This window comes from Choloepus didactylus, chromosome 1, assembly GCF_015220235.1.
Source record: "Choloepus didactylus isolate mChoDid1 chromosome 1, mChoDid1.pri, whole genome shotgun sequence".
Lineage (NCBI taxonomy): Eukaryota > Metazoa > Chordata > Mammalia > Pilosa > Megalonychidae > Choloepus > Choloepus didactylus.
This window is the reverse complement of record NC_051307.1, coordinates 10,950,944-10,970,259: the sequence shown is the minus strand read 5'-3', so window position 1 is coordinate 10,970,259 and position 19,316 is coordinate 10,950,944. Positions and strand designations below refer to the sequence as shown.

Below are 19,316 nucleotides of genomic sequence, written 5' to 3'. Positions count from 1 at the left end.
AATATTGGAGAGCTCTATTGAAAGAACACATTCAAGACTGGTCCAGACCCTCTGCCCTTCTCGCTCGGCATCTTCCCCGAGTAATCTCAGCTACTCCACAGACATCACTACCACCTCTCAGATTCCTATCTCTAGCCCACACCTCTCTTCTGAGCACCAGACAAGTAGTGAAACTGCAGACCTCACATCTCCTGGATGTCTCAAAAAGCCAGTGAGTTTCCAAGACAGGGAGGGACGTGCCCAGGCAGGGGACACACGTTCAATGTCCACAAATGACACGGAGAATTTTCCAGCACAGCTATGAAAATGGAAAGTTACTGTAAAGCAACACCTCACTTGTTTCTTTTCTTTTCATTATTTCTTCTTGGGGATGTTTTACCACTCAAGACCTATGATGGCCTGAAGCTATGTATACCCCAGAAAAATATGTCCTTAAAATTCAATCCATTCCTGTGGATGTGAACCCATTGTAAGTAAGTAGGACCTTTTGATGAGGTGACTTCAGTTAAGGTGTGGCCCAACTCAATCAGGATGAGTCTTCATCCTATTACTGGAGTCCTTTATAAGCAGAATGAAATTCAGAGAGAAAGTCAAGGGAAGCAAGAAGCTGAAGGTCAGTGGGACCCAGGAGAGGCCACCATGTGCCTTGCCATGGGACAGAGCAGCCCAGAACCAGGGATCACTGGCAGCCAGCCCTAGAACACCAGTCTTTGGGAAGAAAATCTCACCTTGCTGATGCCTTGATTTGGACTTCTCTTGGCCTCAAAACTGTACGATAATAAATTCCCATTGTTTAAGCCAACCCATTGCATGGTATTTGCTTGAGCAGCCAAGGAAATTAAAACAAGACCCAATAGTCTATCTCATCCCCCTACCATGGGGCTGAGAAAAGCTGCCATGCTCTCAGACCCTCTGCCACGTGTCCAGAGGCAGGCAGCGGTCTTCAAACCCTCAGCTTCTGTAACCAACCCCCCAAGAATCGCAAAAAAACTAAGAAGAGCTTGCATACTTTTAAGTTGATGTGACGATTTTTGGTATAATTTTAGATAGCTGCAAAGGATGGAATTTCTGGCTTAGGGTAGATATTGACATTGCAAACAAAACTATCACATCACTCTTTTAAATATATTTGAAGAAATCTAAATACCATAAAAATGTGTTATCTGCCATCATTCATTTACAAAGTGGTGAACTTTAGTCAAAAACGTTCATTCCTTTTTCTCTTTGAATTTGTTTCCATGCCACTTCACCCAAAGAATTTCATCATCCCATAATCTATGTTTCAAAGTCCTCACTTTCCTGTTTGACTTCTCTATGATAAAAATATGCATATAAAAACTGACATTTTTAATTGCTTTATGGCCAGTGGCCATCTATTGCCTCAGAACACCAAATTCTAAGTGTTAGAAATGATACCTTTTTATAAGCATAATTATCAATAGTACAGAATTGATCAAAAAGTAAATGTTTCAAATTTTAATAAAAAATATTACACATAAAAATATAAAATCCATTAGTAAGTCATCTCTTCATAAGATGAATGGGCCTCTTTATGGCATTCTTGGATGCACATTATTTGTTACTAGAATAAGACAGGGTTCAACATCAAGTCTATTCCTACTTTTCATTTTGATGCATGTGAACACTGAGGAACCTTCGTATATATAAATAGAGGCAACAGAAGCTTAATTGTAACCAAGTCATCTAATTCTTTAAACTCCTTTGAATTTATTGGCCCAAAATTCCACCCTGACCTATTATCATCTGAAAGCCTCTTTTAATGGTCTGTCAGCTGACAGTTGGTTAGAGCCTCCTTCAATATTGCCTAAAGCAAAGAACTAGAAACTACCTGACACGAAAAAGGAAATGCTATCCAGGCTGATTCACTCCCTTGCACCAATACCTCAAACTCTCCTTTGCCACCCCAGAGGTTGCTCCATTTCAGGCGAAGCTCCATCCCCAAGAAGATCATGGATGGGTGGAAAAAAGGCATTTATGATGGGGGGTGGCAGTGAGTAGGACAATAAACACCAGATCAATTTCAGGAAGGAGTCCATGTGGGGTGGGGGAGAGGTCTGAAAATTAAACTGCTCCCATCCATGTACCCTGGAAGGACCCCCCAGGTTAAAGACCACTGCTCCAAGCCACACGTTTACAGATGCCTGGTCTACCATACTGTTTAAGCCCCTGAAATGGAGGCTTTATTCCTGTGGACATCGTGAAAGGTAATGGGAACAGAAATCAAACAAAGAAGGAAAAAGATGAAATATGTGGTAGGAAAATAAGATAAAAAGAACAAGCATTTAAGAAAAAAAAGAAAGAAAGAAAATCTCTACAAATTACAACTCTGCTATCTGTCCCCTACACCAAAGACCATCAAATTCAAGAGTTCAATTCTTCAGCTCTCCACCTAGCTCAGCATGCAGAACCTCTTCAGTCTTTGCATGTATTTGTCTTGTTGTTTTGTTTTTTGTGTTTTGTTTTGTTTTGTTTTTAAACAAAAGGTCATCATTTCAAGGCTATCCAAATGAATATTAAAATGTGATAGAGAATTCGGAACATTCCACTGCCATAGAGCTTACTATTCTGAACGGTCTAGTAACTCAAAATTACTCCCTATGATATGCAATTTATATGACATCAGCTACCACACAAGTTTTTAATACACAGTAAGCAGGTGGCCCCAGCGATTTCGCTTATATCTCACATCTGGTATTGTACTCCATATAAGGTGCTGAGTCCGATTTTTTAATAAAAACATGGCCTGAGCTTGTAAAAGTTCAAGTAAAATATATCTTTAAAACTGCTGTATTTAATTTCCAGTCATGAAAGTCTAAAATTATTGTAAAATAATACTCTACCTTTTTCATAGATCCGTTCAATGGAGCTTAAAACTACTTTCCTTTCAGAAAGGAAAAGAGCTTCATAACAGCTTCTTGAATTCACATGTGTTGTCATACTTTTTGTGAGCCTGAATTGTATAATTTTACAACCTTTCAATCTGGACAAAATTAGTTTGGTTAGCAGGGCAAAGTAATAATACGTTTAAGTTTCTGGATAGAAGTGGGGAGGGGGGAGTGATGGGGGAAGGACCGAAATGGGCAAAATTAAATTAAATCAATAAACTGAGACCTGGAGACATTAATTTTTCTTTCAAGAGCAAAAATAAAATTTATACCACATTTTGTTTATAGGAGCAATTATCTTGAGTGTTGGCTTTGGGTGCTTTTTATTTGTTTTTTAATTAGAAAAGTAGATTTTTAGAACAATCATGCTTAAAGTACAGAGTTCCCACATACCTACCTATTATTAACACTTAACATTAGTGTGGCGTATTTGTTACAATTGATGAAAGAACATTTTAATAATTGCACTATTAACTTTAGTCTACTGTTTACATTATGGCTCACTGTAGTGTACAGTCCTGTTTTTTTGGTTTTGTTTTTAATTTTTTTTTAGCAACCTATATACAACCTAAAATTTCCCCCTTTAACCACATTTGTACATATAATTCAGTGCTGTTAATTACGTTCAAAATATTGTGCTACCATCACCACCATCCATTATCAAAATTTGTCTAGCACCCCAGACAGACACTCTATAAGATTTAAAAGGAAGAAACTCACCAAGGAAGAAACCTATCAACAAATTCATGGATAACTAGAAATACCACTTATAATCAGAGAAATAACAATTTCAACTGTGTTAATGCACAATATATGGGTTCCTATAAAAGTGTGTCCCAACAATGGGACACATTTCTGCAAGTTGAACCTTTTAGCCCGGTATGCAACAAGATACAAGTTGTTACAGCAGCACAGCACTGCGTCTGCCCCTCTGGGAAAGACAGAATCCCTCTAACCGAGGTGACTATTTCCAGGATCTGAGCAAGTCCAAAGCTGAAACATACAGGCTCACGGTCCTTCAATTATAAATTCCTCAAACACAATCTAAGGTAACTGGGACGAAATCAAAAGGTAATTTTCATTTCCCTTCAATAATTCGGTTTTATCTTTAGCTATCATCTTCAACCGCAAATTTTAAATTGTTACTATTGGTGACTAACTAGAAATGAATTAGTAGTAGATGCTGGCTATAAAGGAGAAATGCACACACACCAAGAAAATTAGTTAAAAAAAAAAAAGTGTTCCGCTCCAATGAGTCTACATGATAGTAAGTATTTCTCCCAAGAATTTTTATACTAGCGTTCATTTTGCTTTCTTTTTTTTACGGGGAGGGGTTATGACCCTCCCTTGTCAGAATTAAAATGCAAACATCAGCCCATGAGCCTGAGGGGTAGGGGGACAGGTTCTCTCACACTCTGCTGGCCCAAGTGTACACTGGGCTGTGTGCTCAGTTTGGCAGGCATTTTAACAGCAGTCAGCCAAACTAAAGACACATCCCTGGCAACCCAGTCCCCACAGGAGAGAAACAGCTACGCACGGACATAACCAGGAGGTAGCACAATGAGAACTGTTGGCACTGCTGCTAGGAGCAAAACACTGCGCACTAGCTCACCATCCATTAAGAGGAACATAGCAAAGACACATTAAAGAGTGGTATGTTCTTACTACAGCATATTATGCAGCAGTTAAAAGGAACAAGCTAAATTTACACCTTTATAATGTGGATAAGTCCCCAAGACACATGGTGGAATGACAGAATAACACAGTAGCAAAGACTGACAGCAATCCACCAAAATGCACTTCCCCTTCTCCTTGGCAATGCAATTCTCGCTGCATCACGCATCTCCCAGCCCGTCTCTCAGCTGGGGTGGCCATGAACAGACAATGGCCCAAGGCAGCGGAGAGTGTGCTGCTCCGGCTCCCAGAGAGGGCCAGGCTGACCTGGAGAGAGGGCAGAGCCGGGTCGGCCTGGGTCCCTGGGTGACTGTCCCACCAGGTAGAACTAAAAGCCTTTGTTTTAAAGCCAAATGATGACTGGGTCTCTTTTTATAGCTTCTTAGCCCTTTATCCAAATACCAATATACAGTAACATAGCTTTTACCTAATACCATATAGAAAAGTCCTTGAAAAAGACGGATCAACTTCCCAACAGTGATTACAGAGGTAGGGATGCAGGTCAGGAAGGGAGGTAGCAAAGAGGAAAAACAGAATCGGGGTAAACTTTAACATTCACCATCACGTCTAATTTTTTGAAAAGAAAATGTAGTCGTGTATTACTTGTATATTGAAAGCTGGCAACAATTTATAGGATTTCATGTTTCTTTGAGTACCGATTCTATTTTTCCTCTAAAATTTTTTATTAAGCTTGTATTTTATTCTAATGTAATTACAGGAAAGAGATCTTCTTACAAAGAATAAACAAACTTACAACCGAAATAAAAGTGTTAATGGAATAAAAGATGTCGAGAGAACACTGTTTGCCCATCCACCCGCACCCTCTTTAGGGTACAAGACGACAGGCTGGCCCAGCCGGAGAGCTCGCCCAATGACACATGGCCCTGTCCACATGTTCTTCTGCCAGGCGACCACACAAGCCGTGACAGAGCTCTCTAAACCCTGGGAGCAGGCGGTCCACCTGGGTGCAGGAGCAGGCACTTCACCCAAGGGTGCCTGGCTCTGCCCCGGAGACCCCGAGGGCTGCAGTGGCCTCGCCTCTCCCGGAGCTGCTGCTTCTTTCCTTCTTCCACTTCATAATGTACCAGAAAAGAGATTTTTCATTTCTGAACCTCACTGCTTTCCTAAGGAATACCCATGCAAAACTGAATTTTGGGTATTCAAGATGTGCTGGTTTGGATGTATTATGCCCCCCAAAACACCATATTCTTTGATGCAGTATTGTGGGGGCAGATGCATTAGGGTTGATCACGTTGGAACACCTATTGACTGAGTGTTTCCATGGAGATGTGACCCAATCAACTGTGGGCAAGACCTTTGATAGGATAATTTCCATGGAGGTGTTACCCCACTGATTCAGGGTGTGTCTTAATTAAATCACTGGAGCCATATAAAAGAGCTGACAAACAGAAGAAGCTCAAAGTAGATGCAGCTGAGAGACATTTTGAGGACAGCCGTTGAAAGCAGACACTGACATTTTGGAGAATGCCATTTTGAAATGCAACTTGGGAGCAAGCAGATGCCAGCCATGTGCCTTCCCAGCTAACAGAGGTTTTCTGGACGCCAATGGCCTTTTTCCAGTGAAGGTACCCTATTGTTGATGCCTCATCTTGGACACTTTATGGCCTTAAGACTGTAACTTTGTAACCAAATAAACCCCCTTTATAAAAGCCAATCCATTTCTGGTGATTTGCGAAACGGCAGCATTAAGCAAACCAGAACACAAGATGAGCTTTCTTTTTTAGAAAACAGTAGATGTGCTTAAGAACTTTCATGAGATTCAAAGAAAATATTTTCCCAGATTCATTTTGTCCTAATTAAACTATCCATCGCAAAAGAATTTTTCTTTCCTATAGCATATCCTTATTTTGTTACTCCATTTAACATTTATTGATGTCAGTAATCTTGTGCTTATAACACCTGGGTTTTAAACACAGACTCACAGAATTTTAGCACTACCTTAGAGATCAAGCCCCACCACCTTATTTAAAAAAAGAAAGAATGGAGGTCTTCCCACCTAGAAGCATTTTATGAACAATAGGGGAACTTTAACTTCTGGGGAAACCCTGGATGCCTGTGTTGGAATCCTTAAGGAGTACAAACAGGGATCGGAACAGGAAGAACCACCTTTAAAATAAAATCTGTGGGCCCTAGTTACAGCACCCTCGAACTGCAAAGAATCTGAAGAATCAAAGTTGATTGTCCTGATTTTAAAATTAGTCCCACACCAAAGCATGTGTGTTTTTTATTTACAAGACTTCAGAAATGGATACTGAAGGACGGTCAGCGGCGAGGCCTGGCTGCTTCGGTGCTTTGGCTGCGACAGAGAAGGGGAGCACAGCCTCCAGCCACCGCTGACCTCTCTCAGACCAGCGGTCCCTGCCAGGGGCCACGCATCTGGGCCACTATGTTTCCTTGGGCCATGCTTCCCTGTCCCTAATTCATTCTTATTATTACCACAAAGGGGTATGATGGGGACTACAAACCAGTACACAAACAACCCAATGAACAACTGGACCAAGGACATGAGTGGACTTTCCTCCAAAGATATATAAATGGCCAATAAGCAAAAGAAAGGATGCTCCACATCATCAGCCATTAGGGAAATGCAAATCAAAAACACAAAAAAATACCACTTCACACCCACTAAGACGGCTATTATGAAAAAAAAACAAACCCAGAAAATAACAAGTGTTGGCGAGGATGTGTGGAAATAGGAACCCTCATGCATTGTTGGTGGGTTGTAAAATGGTGCAGCTGCTGTGGAAAGCAGTCTGGAGGTTCCTCAGAAAGTTAAGCATAGAATTACCATATGACCCAGCGATCCGACTTCTAGATGTATATCCAAAAGATTTGAAAGCAGGGACTCGAACAGATATCTGCACACCAATGTTCATAGTAGACAAAAGGTAGAAGAGAGCCAGTGTCCATCAACAGATGAATGGATAAACAAAATGCAGTGTATACACACAGCAGGATATTATTCAGCTGTAAAATGGAATGAAGTTCTGACGTGCAACATGGGTGAACACTGGAGACATCATGTTGAGTGACATAAGTCAGACACAAAAGGACAAATATCGTATGATCTCACTTATGAAATAACTAGAATATACAAATTCACAGAAACAGAAAGTAGATTACAGGGCACCGGGGATGGGGGTGGGAGTAGGGAATGGGAAATTAATGTTTAATGGGTAGCAAGTTTCTGTTCGGGGTGATGGAAAAGTTTTGGCAATGGACAGTGGTGATGGTAGCACAACATTGTGAAGGTAATTAATACCACTGAAAGTGGTTAAAATGGAAAGTGTTATGTTGTATATATGTTGCCACAATAAAAACTTAAAAAAAAAAGAAAAAAAAAAAAGACCGAGAAAGTATATGTAAAGCATGTATCAGCGAGCCCGGTAGACAGTCATTCTCAAGGCTATTAGCTATTTACTCATTTCTTTGTTATCTCTCCTAATGATTTTCCTTTATATGAGCACATTTCTCCTTCCCATTTCTTAAAATATCTTCCCACAAGTTGTTAAGTATTAACTAAAACACTAGATTATCGACAAATAGAATTTGCACCTTTACCTATGTCATCAGCTATTGATGTTAAACTGGGAAAAGAGGAATTTTAACTCAGTCCGACAAGAGGTCCCAGTTAAGGAATCATGGTTGCAAGTGTCTCTTAGAGTAGACAGGAGATCTTAAAAAGGGCTTAAAGATAAAATATCACATTAGGAAAAGTATCTTTACTATCTATTATGGAGAAAGGACTAGTTAAGAAAAATGAAAGATAAAACGCGAACATTTGGAGCTACCAAAGACTAAAATCCAAACACTAAGAGAAGAAAGCTAAAGGCTCCGAGGCCCGGCACCACGGATTTAGAGGACCTGGGCAGAGGGTCTGGAAAGGAGAATTTGGCGCCTACACCCTCCCACCCCACCCCCTTCTGGAGCCTTGGAGAGGTTCCTTTGAGCAATTTTGGCATAAAATTACATCAGAATATACACTAATGAGAATATTTTCAATAATGAGGACGCTGCTAATTATATCTTTTCTTTTTCACACGGGGTGGGACACTTCACAGCCACCCCGGGACCAGCCGTGTGCCCGGCTGGGAGCCCCGTACTCCACGCGCGCTTGTAAAGCCCCGGACGGGAGGCTGAGTGATACGAGGTGTGAGAAACAGAAACTTTACATGCGTACAAATTCAGATTTTTAAAATATTTTCACAAGGGGCATAAATAAAGAGAAATTAGACTAGTGGGATTTCAGAAAACGAAAATACAGACTGTGACTTTTGTTTTAAATTTTTGTTCTTGTAATACCCAATACCTATGGTGTAACTTACCCAGCCTGTCACCGAAAGGAACGCTACAGTTTGACTTTATACTTTTCATGTGATTTAAGCTGTTTTGCTCAGAAAACTGTGAGAGTTTAAGTAAAAGAAAGAAGACAAGGGAGGAAAATGTAGGAACACAGGAAACACTATACATTCACTACACATTTTCCTTTATGAGGTAGCCTTCACAGACGTGTACCGCTGGGGCTGCAAAAAAAAAAAAGCTTCCATACATCCAATTTTCTTAAATTTAAGCTGATTGTAAATATACTAGGACGACTATTTATTAAATCTTCCATGGTGATCTTTTTATAAAAATACTGGAGTACACAGCCAGGTTGAATTTTTAGAGTAAACACCCACATACCCACCACCCTAGACTGACTGCTAACATTTCATGATACGTATCTATCAACCTCCTACCCATCCACTAAACCATCTTATTGTTGTGTGCATTTCAAAGTAAGCTGCAGATATCCCCCTGAATACTTATGAATACATGAAGACAGTTAACTGCAATTCAATATTTTGTGTTATGAAAAATTTACCTACAACGATACCATAAGATCTGCTGAGTTTGGACAGGTGTTTGCATCTGGTACCGAAACCCCTATCCTAAAGACAAAGCACAGCTACTGCCCAGGACGTGCCTCACGCCTCTTCCCAGCTGATCCACAGCCCCGGCCCCCAAACAAGCACTGCTCTGATCTTCTATCCCTGCAGACGAGATTGCCTGTTCTAGAGCATCCTAAAATGGAATCATATGTTACATCCTCTCTTGTGGAAGTCTTCTCAAGTGTTTGAGATTCAGGCATCTTGATGCATGAATCAGTAGTCCATTCCTTTCTCTTGCTGAGTAGGGTTCTGTCGTATGACTGTGCTGCAGTTTATGGGTTGATCTGCTGATGGACATGTGGAGTGCTTCCACCTTTTGGCTCTTACAATAAGGCTGCTCAAACATTACAAGTCTTTTTGCGCAGACATGTGTTTTTGTTTATCTTGGGTAAAACCTAGGAGTGGGACTGCTAGGTCATTACCGAGGTGGTACATGTTTAGTCCTATAAGAAACCACCTCATTGTTTTTCAAAGTGCTTGTCTCGGTTTATATTCCCGCCAATGATATCTGGCTCCACCTCCGTGCCAATATTTGATGTGGTCAGTCTTTTCATTTTTAGCTATTCTGTTAGGAATACAGTGGTATCTTATTGTAGTTTTAATGTGCATTTTCTTGATAACAGATAATGTTGAGGATCTTTACATGTGTTTATTAGGCTATTGCCGTTCCTATTTTGTGAAGTAGTGTTCCAAAATCCTCTGCCCATTTTTTATTGGCTGTTTGTCATTTTATGATTGAGTTGTAGAAGTTCTTTATATATCCTGGATGACTGTAGGCACTTGAGAAGAATATGTATTCTGCAGTGGCAAGGCATAGTATTCTACAAATAGGAATTAGGTGAAAGGGGCTGATAGTGTTATTCAGATCCTCCATGTCCTTACTGATTTTTACTTTGTTGGTCCACCTACTGCTAAGAAAGGGGTGTTAGCATCTCTATGACTGTTAACTAGTCTATTTCCCTCATTTCTTCTGTCAATTTGATTCATGTATTCTGAAGCTCTCTTACTAGATACATACACATTTATATTGTTATGCCTTCTTGATGCACTGATCCTTTCATCATTATGACATATTCCTCTTTATCTCTTGCAATTCTTCACAAGTCTATTTTGTCTGATGTGAATAAAGTCACTCCAGCATTCTTAGGCTTACAGTTTGCATGGTGCATCATTTTCCACCCTTTTACTTTCAACCTATCTGTGCTTCCTATGATAAAGTGTGTCTTGAAGAGAACATATACTTGGGTCTTACTTTTGTTTCTTTTTTAATCCATTCTGACATTTTCTGCCTTTTAATTTTACCACTTATACCATTATCATTTAACACAATTATTAATAAAGTTGGATTAGGTCTACTGTTATTTTTTGTTTGTTACTTCTGTTTTTCGTTTCTCTATTCCTAGTCTCCTGCCTTCTTTTGGATTATCTGGATTTTTTACAATTGCATTTTAATTGATCTGTTGGCTTTTTTAACTATACCTCTTTTCCTTCTGTTTTTATTGGTTGCTCTAGGAATTAGGATTTGCATCCTTAATACATATTAACTCAGAGTTAATATTTACCATTGCATGTTAAATGTAGAAACCTTACAAGCACATGGGTTCATTTACCATGCCTCCACTGTCCTGCCTGCTAGAGTGGCGTGTATATTACCATCAACATATGCAAGATTCCTCAAGACAGTGTTAGAAGTTTTGCTGTAAACAGTCATATAAATTTTAAAGAAATTAGGTGGGAAAAAGTATTTTAAATTTACCCAGATATTTACCTTTTCAGTACTCCATTCCCTCCCGAAGGAAGGAACATTCTTTGACTTTTCTTTCCAGAAGACCTACACCATAACACACTGTCCCAGTGCTCTTTTTTCTAAAAAATGCATTTTGCCCTCATTGTTGAAGGATATTCTCACCAGATAAAGAATTCTGAGTTGACAGGTTTTTTTTTACTTTGGGCACTTTAAATATATTGTTCCACTCACTTCGGGCATCAGTAATTCCAGATGAGAAGTCCGTGGACTTTCAAATTACAGTCCCCGTATGTGTAAAGTGTCATTTTCCTCACACTGCTTTCAGAATTTTCTCTCTGTCTTTGGTCTTCACTAGTTTTGCTACAAAGTAACAAGCATTTTCCATCATGTTTACCCTGCTTGGTGTTTGCTGACCTTCTGGAATCTCAACATTTATGTCTTTCACTAAATTGGGGGAGACTCTGGCAATCATTTCTTCAAATATTGTTTCTGCTCCATTCTTGCTTCACCTTCTGGGACTCCAATTGCACATACATTAGACATTTTTACATCATTTCACAGGTCCCTGAGGCTCTGTTTATTATTTTTTTCAATCTTTTTCTCTCTTCTCTAGATTGGATAATTATTATTGTTCTATTTTCAAGCTCACAGAACTTGAGAACATGAGGACAATATAATTGCATTTGCAATAGCTCATCTTTGAAGGGCTACTATGAACTAGACAAAGGCTAAAAGAAGCATGCAGTTCTAATTTTCAGTTGTAATTTGTACTAACGAAAGATGTCCTATTTCAGTTGAAATTCAAGGAAATATGGCAATTACTATAACAAGCACCTGTTAGAGGCCAGGAATTGTGCTGGCACATAGTATGCAGTAACATTTTAGTTCATCCACATAGAATACATCACTATAGGTATTACTGTCAATTGTTTTACAGATAATGGTCCAGAACAAAGAAGTAACTTGTCCCACTGGTAAGCTCAAGAGCTGGATCTTAAACTGAGGTCTCCTGTTACAGCTCTTTGTACCACACACTTCATAAAAATAAATAAACACAATTGCCAAGATGTAAGCATGCCAACCTGATCTCCTTAAATATCAAGATTAGTACATAAGTAGATATTGCAAGTACAGGGTATATAGTATATTAGGATTTCAGCAAAGCATCTGTAGAAAGGTAACAGAGTGTTAGGGAGCAGGAATTAAGGCTCTGGAGAAAACATCTTTTAAGGGCTGCTGCCACCACTTAATGCCAAGCCATTTAAGCTCTCTCAGCCATCCATAGCTCCCCCCTCTTTTAACGTGGAAATGGTACCTATCTCATAGGGTCATGGGCAAGACTGGAGGAGAAAAGTGCACATAAAGCATTAGCACAGTACCTGCCATGGGGGTAAATGATCACTTCATGTTAATCATTATTCTCAAGGCATGACATCCTTGTGGCCAAAAGTTGTGACTGAATGGCAACACAGCAGCAACACAAACAATAATAATGAATATTATTAGCATCATCCTGTTGAACTGCTACCGATGTCTGCTTTTGTTTTGTAATTTTCATATTTTTTTCTAGAAAGGAAATTATACAGAATTATACAGAACTGCTGGTACAAGAAGAAACATGCTTCTTGTTTATAATAGGAAAACACTGGAAATGACAGGAATGCCATCACAGGGGATAGTTTAAATAAATTACATTATGACTATATGTATCTAATAAATGACATTTTAGCAGACCATTTGATTGCGTGGGAAATGCTTATTTCAAATACAGTGTCATCGCAATTTTATGAATATTGTTTGGGATGGGGGAGTGGGGAATGCTGACAACTAAAAGGAAACACACCAAAAGATTAACCTGATTCTTAACAGGTGGTGAGATTACAGATGATTTTGATTTCCTTACCATTCAATACTAAAGTTGCAAGTTTTCTATAATGAACAAGAATCCTTTTTATAATTGAAAACTATTTTCAGAAAATAAATTTGTGTCATTTGATGGATCCTGACTGGTCTTATATCAGAGTTATTGGTCCTTCAGAGCTAAAGCTTTCATCACCACCACAGGAGAGTAGAGAAATGTTTAGACACTGGAAATGTTTAGAGAAAAAAACATACAGGGATAAAGGGGGCCAAAATAACTGCCTTCAAATATCTGAAACACTATCATCTGGGAGAGGATTAAAATTTCTCTATCTAGACCCATGGCCCAAATGGACCCGCTCTAGTAGACAGAGCTATCCTAAGATGACGGGAATGGGCTGCCTTGAGCTATCAGAGCTCAATCAATATTTCTTAACTGAACAAACAGCAGGAAGTAGCTCCAAGTCGGTGCCCAGACACCTCCCTGCAGAGGGAGTTCTAGCAGCTGTGGACAACCGGCTTTCCAATGCCTCCCGGATCTAAGAGCCATGAGCATTTGGGAACACACTGCCTGATTGAGGATTTAGCAGATGTCAAATCCCCAGTCCACCCCAATGATGACAACATGGTGCTGGAAAAATTTATTCTTCTTGACAGTTTTCCCAGCATCAGAATAAAAAGTAGGGACTCCCTGTTATCTTGTAATGAGGCTCTACCTCTGTCCACCTGGAGCAAAAGTTCCTTAAAGAAGACCTTTAATAGTTGGGGGGGGGGGGGTGGCAGGGCACACTTATACTGTTGAATGAATCAAAAACAAAAGAAGAGAAAAGGAAAGGCAAACAAAGGGAAGGAGAAGAAAAGAAACAAACCCCAAAATAAGAGACAGGAAGCTTTTTAATGGAGCATCTAAACAAGAATAACCCTTTATGAGAAGCTCCACGTGAGAGATTTGCAGTCCTGCTTTGCAACATCCAAGTTTCTTTTATTACCTCTACAGGTGTCACACAGCATTAAAAATCAAATGACATTTCAGTTTAAGCTTAGAAAAGAGAAGGTCTCATAGGGTATCTTTAAAAGTAGGAAGGATACCAAGAAGGGGTAACAAGGATTACCTATCAAAATGCCAGAAGAACAGGGAGAAAGTTGTGACTTACATAAATCCCCGCCTTCAACTCTCCACCACCATTCCAATCAAATCCAACCCAGGCTCAGAGCACAAGGCGAATTCTATGTTCCAGGGTAATGAGCCAAGCAAGCTTTAATGAAACTTCATTAGCCAAGACCTCATCCAGGACAACTCCACACCACCCAAACTCCCCTTCTCCCAGCTCTTGCCACAGCCTCGCTCCCCACTCCCTTTTACCCTCCCAGGGCACTTTAAGTGTGCTGTGAATTGATGGCATTTTTCAACACCAGAGTTCGGTACTCCATGGTATCATCCCCTCTTGGATTCTGGGTGTTTGGATTGGAAGCAATTCTGGCAGAGATTTTTCTCCTTGGACGACATGCATCTCTAACGGGGGACTTCAAATTCTTGGCTCCGGGGTTGACGACATTTGAAAACCCACCTGGATAATCACCCCCAAGACAACCACCACTTAGCTTAACAGGGGCATGGAATCTACCCCAATCTCCCGGGGTTACAGAAGGGAGCTCCAGCCACTCAGTCATCACTAACGTTCACCTGGAGAAGACAAGGACGTCGAGACACTCCAATGCTTAGTCTTACAACACACTTACAGCTTTAGCAGGATGCGTGGCAACCCAACAACGCTGGGTATTCCATTTCAACTGCACAGTAACTACAGGAGGCAGAAATGACCTTGCAACAGCTAAAATTAAATCCCCATTGTCTTAAATCTGTTTTTTTGGAACAGGCAGGGCAGAAAAAGAAATAACCCAGCCAACCCATCAGCCATCCCTTAAAATAAAAGAACCGCTCCCTGGGTCAGAAGACCCCATGGCCACCTTCTCGCCGTGGTCTCGAGGTCTGTGTCCAGGGAACCCAGGCTCTGAGAAGGCTCCCCAGACCCTGCTGTACTGAGGGGTTCTCTTTACTACTTTGTCTGAAAAGGAGGCACTATTATTGCGGTTTTGTTTTGTTTTTAAATTAAGCCACAGATCTCATGCAACCCTCTCATTTTACAGATAAGGAAATAAGACTGAGAGAAATTCTGTGATTCACCCAAGACCACAGAGTTGGTGACTCTAAATGACACAGACAAAGTCACAGTGCATGTTTCCGGGTTTCCCACATGGCTACCCCACTGCCTAGTTTCATTTTTTGGTAGATTCCATGCACACAAATTTTATGCAATTTTAAACAACATTGTCACCCAGGTGACCTCTGAAACCAAAGGGCTGAGAAAGAGGTAGGTACAGACCCCAGCCTAATTGCTCCCTCTTCCCAGCCCCCAAGAAAATAGTTCTCTGCCAGACCATGACTTCATCATTTTCCTTCTCTCGCTAATTTGAATACTCTTCTGGGAGAGCCGAACAAAAAATGAAAATGATGAATGACTCCTTGTGCAATGCAGAAAAAATGTGGCGCTGAGGATCTGAAAGTGACAGAATGCCCCTCGTGCAGAACAGAACATGCTTCTCTCCAAACAAAAAGCAGAAACAAAGACATTTCAGAGCCCAGGGAATGTGTAGCCAAGCGGTAGGTGTGCAAATGATTTTACAGGGGCAGATGAAAGCAAATCAGCTCTCACCTTGAAAGCAGAAACGAGTTTTATTTGAAAGGAAAAAAGATAGTTTGTCTAAATAAATCCCAAGGCAGAGTCAGGAAAGAAACGGAAACAGGGAAAGGGATGCTTAGTGGGTTGAAGGAAAAATATCTGCTTGAGTAACCAATGCATTTACAGACGGTTACTAAAACACGTTTTTTGAAGCACAGCTCAGCCCCTGGCTCCACCCCACTTACATGGGCACACCTGAATTCTCAGTGAACACTAACAAGAATTATCTAACAAGTTCCCATTTAGAAACGAATGTGAATTCATAAACCAAGTTTTTTAAATGCTGTTTTCCTACTGTCCATTTCTTACTGCCTCAGAACCTAGGAACACATTCTCAATCTTCATTTTTGCAGTTTCCAAGTAGGTGCCATCAGCAGTCTCCATGTGGGGAAAGCACCAGACTTGGTGGGCAGGGAAAGAAGAGATGAAACCAGCAGCTACCGGCCATCCACTGCATGTCGGGGACCGAGCGAAGAGCTCCCCGTGGCTTCACCTCCGTTGACCCTCCCGACACCCCACGAGTGGGTGTTACTTCAGTTAGAAGTCAGGGAACTTGCCTCAGAACAGGAAGTGGTGACACTCCAAGGCCTGGCCTGCTTTCAGGATCCCAAGTGGCCTTGCCTCGTAGAAGCCAGCTTTCTAATAAGCTCGCTCTGATACTCAGAGCCGTTTACCTTGTCCTGTTGCTAAGGAATAACCCCTTTGGACAATACAGACTAGACTGAAAACTTCCCCAACCACCACGGGAGTCAGCTCACTTCTAAACTACAGCCAACACCCTTAGCTTTTTCTCTAAGATAAATCTGATCTGGAGGAAAAAGTTGAGAGAATTCCCTGCTGCCGTCTTTAGTTTTTGCATGATCCAACCCCAGACCTTGCTGGATTATGTCCTGTGCTCTTTCACTGCTTGTTTTAAATATAACAGAAGCAACTGACAAAATTAATATCAAGTGCAGTAAGCAATCAGGCAATTCTACAGAGCAATCACGATCTGAGATGTTTAAAGAAACTTAAGAGATTGAAGCAACATCAAACACACACATTTCTGACTGGCACAAAAGCTGTGGGGGTCCCACCAAGAGATGGGTAATGGGCAAGGCACAAATACACAGCTGGGGACGAGGCTGTGGCTCCTTTAGAAAATTAAAGGGTTAGGAGTTAAATACAAAGAAAATTTAACAAAAAGAGAACTTGCACAACACATTTTAAGGGAAACGGAACCCGTGACTATCAACTATTTTTCCTTCTTTCAACAAAAGCTGGATTAAAACAACACATTTTTGGCAAAAGAGCAACCAGTGATGAACCATTGTGGTTCTGGTATAATGAGGCAACACTGTCAAAATCTTCAATGAAAAACTCCACCCAAGAAAGCATGTAGCACGATCTTCTGTGACGGCAATGCTGATTTACTTCTTGAACATCCATAGAAAAATGCATCACAAAGGTCAAAAGGAAAAGAAGAATCACGCACCAAGTTTAAATAATGGTGAGAGTTTGGTAAACATTTCCGTGTGCTAAGAGCACGTCATATCATCACATCCTTGCTTCCACCCTGGGGTTGAAGGTAAGCTCCTGGAGGGCAGGGGCATCTCTGTGTTCCCCACTGTGCCTGAGCCTAGCACAGGCCCCTGCACACAGCTGGCACGCAAGAGAAATTAGTTGAACAACTGAAATTTTTAAAAGGCGGACTATTCCACTCACTCGACTGCAAGTAAAACTAGGGACATTTTGGGTGGTCCAGCACTGAAATGTTGTCCAACATGGAAAGAGACAAGACAAGGTAGCCCAATTCTCAAGAAAATGGTATCTAAGTAAAATATACTGCAAGTATTACAAAATGGCAAACAACACAAGAAGTTTACTCTAATTTAAAAGTCAGTTATGAAATGTAAAAATAAAAACACCAGCATCCCCAAACACTAAAAATGTGGATGAATCTCTGAAAAATAGACAAAATAATTCACACACAGGAGCTTGGTGTGTGAAAGGTTAACTTGTTCAGGTGTCGAATTGGGACAAAAACACAGTTGACGGAGAAGCTGCCAGAATAACTTTCAGTCATGACTGCTGAAGTCAAAGGCTGGAGTTATATTTTAAACTTTAATTTAGAAGTAAACATTAAAATGAAGGCTTTCAAAAAATTCTCCAAGAGTTTTCCCTTTTAAAGCGCCAATTTGGGCTCATATAAAAGCTTACCCTAATCGTGCCAAAGCAATCCACTCCTTAAAAACCCTTTATTTCACAATTACGCTAACATCCCATTAATTTGGGACACTTGACCAACGTATTTATTCTTTGCTCATTACCTCCGTGCACACTAAAAGTACCCCAAGTACCCCGATGACAACACAATACAGGCATTAATATGTAAAATATCAACAAAAGCCATCTGGAGAGCTAATGAATAATCAAGGGATTTCAAATTAAACTACAGAATTTTCCCTTAGAATCTTTAGGACAACACTGTCAAGTTCAATCTATTCACTTCGGCTCCAGAATCAATTTTTCAAACTTTATGACAGGTCTAATCGCTTCCACCTGGGTCTCCAGCCGGACCTTGACTGGCACGCTACCAGCCGCGGTGGAAATGAAGACAAAGATCCTTATGAGGGCCCAGCTGTTTCTCCACCGTGAGGTCACTCGGCCATTAAATTAGTTCCAGCCCAGTTTCTGTCCGCTCTGGCCTCAACTTCAGGGGAGGAGGCAGAGAATGAAGCAAATTAGGGGAGCAGGCTGCAGGCAGAAGGAAAGGGAGAGATGTTTTGGGGGCGACTAGATATATATGCATCAAGTTGAAAGGCTGGGATGGGCCCCACATTCTAAAATAAAAACATAATCTTTTCTAAATGATGGTGTCATCCCAATGCCATCCCCCCCGCCACGTGGTTTTTTTTTTAAAGCTACTTTATGGAATTATCTTTCCTTTTTCTCACTTTGCTTTTAGAAAGTTGATTGCCTCCCATGGAAGACTTCCTCAACTAACTCACGGCTAATTCACAGAGCGTTGGAAGATTGGCTGGGGGTAAGGCCTCCATATCCTGGGAGCAGAGGTGAAGGTGGCTGGGAGCAGGTGCAGCCCCAATGCTCTGACTGCCCAGCGGAGGAGACTGAGGCCCATGGAGGTGACACTGCCCAGGGCGCCCAGCTCGCAGGTGAGAAGGTCCTCCGCTCCAGCATTTTCCCTGCTAGACTGTGAGCACAACCCCAACACATAGGAACTGCAAGAAAAAGACTCACCAACCTGCGTTACTTTGCCCACTGCATCTTGATCTCTGCTGTGCCACTTGTCTCCTTTCTGTCCTGAACTCCCAACACTCAGCCCAGGAAGGCAGATGGAACTTTAGGAACTGTAATGAGAACTGGAATCTGCTTCTGAAGCCCAGGGTGCTACCTTATCCTCATCAATACCTCTCCTCTGCCTAACACAATGCCT

The 19,316-nt window shown here is 40.9% G+C and overlaps 1 protein-coding gene across 3 annotated transcripts in view; it reads right to left on the bottom strand.

Annotated features, from left to right (window-relative positions):
* The window catches only part of HLCS (holocarboxylase synthetase), a 231,186-nt gene that overhangs the window by 116,061 nt on the left and 95,809 nt on the right, over positions 1-19,316 (bottom strand). The window lies entirely within an intron of this gene.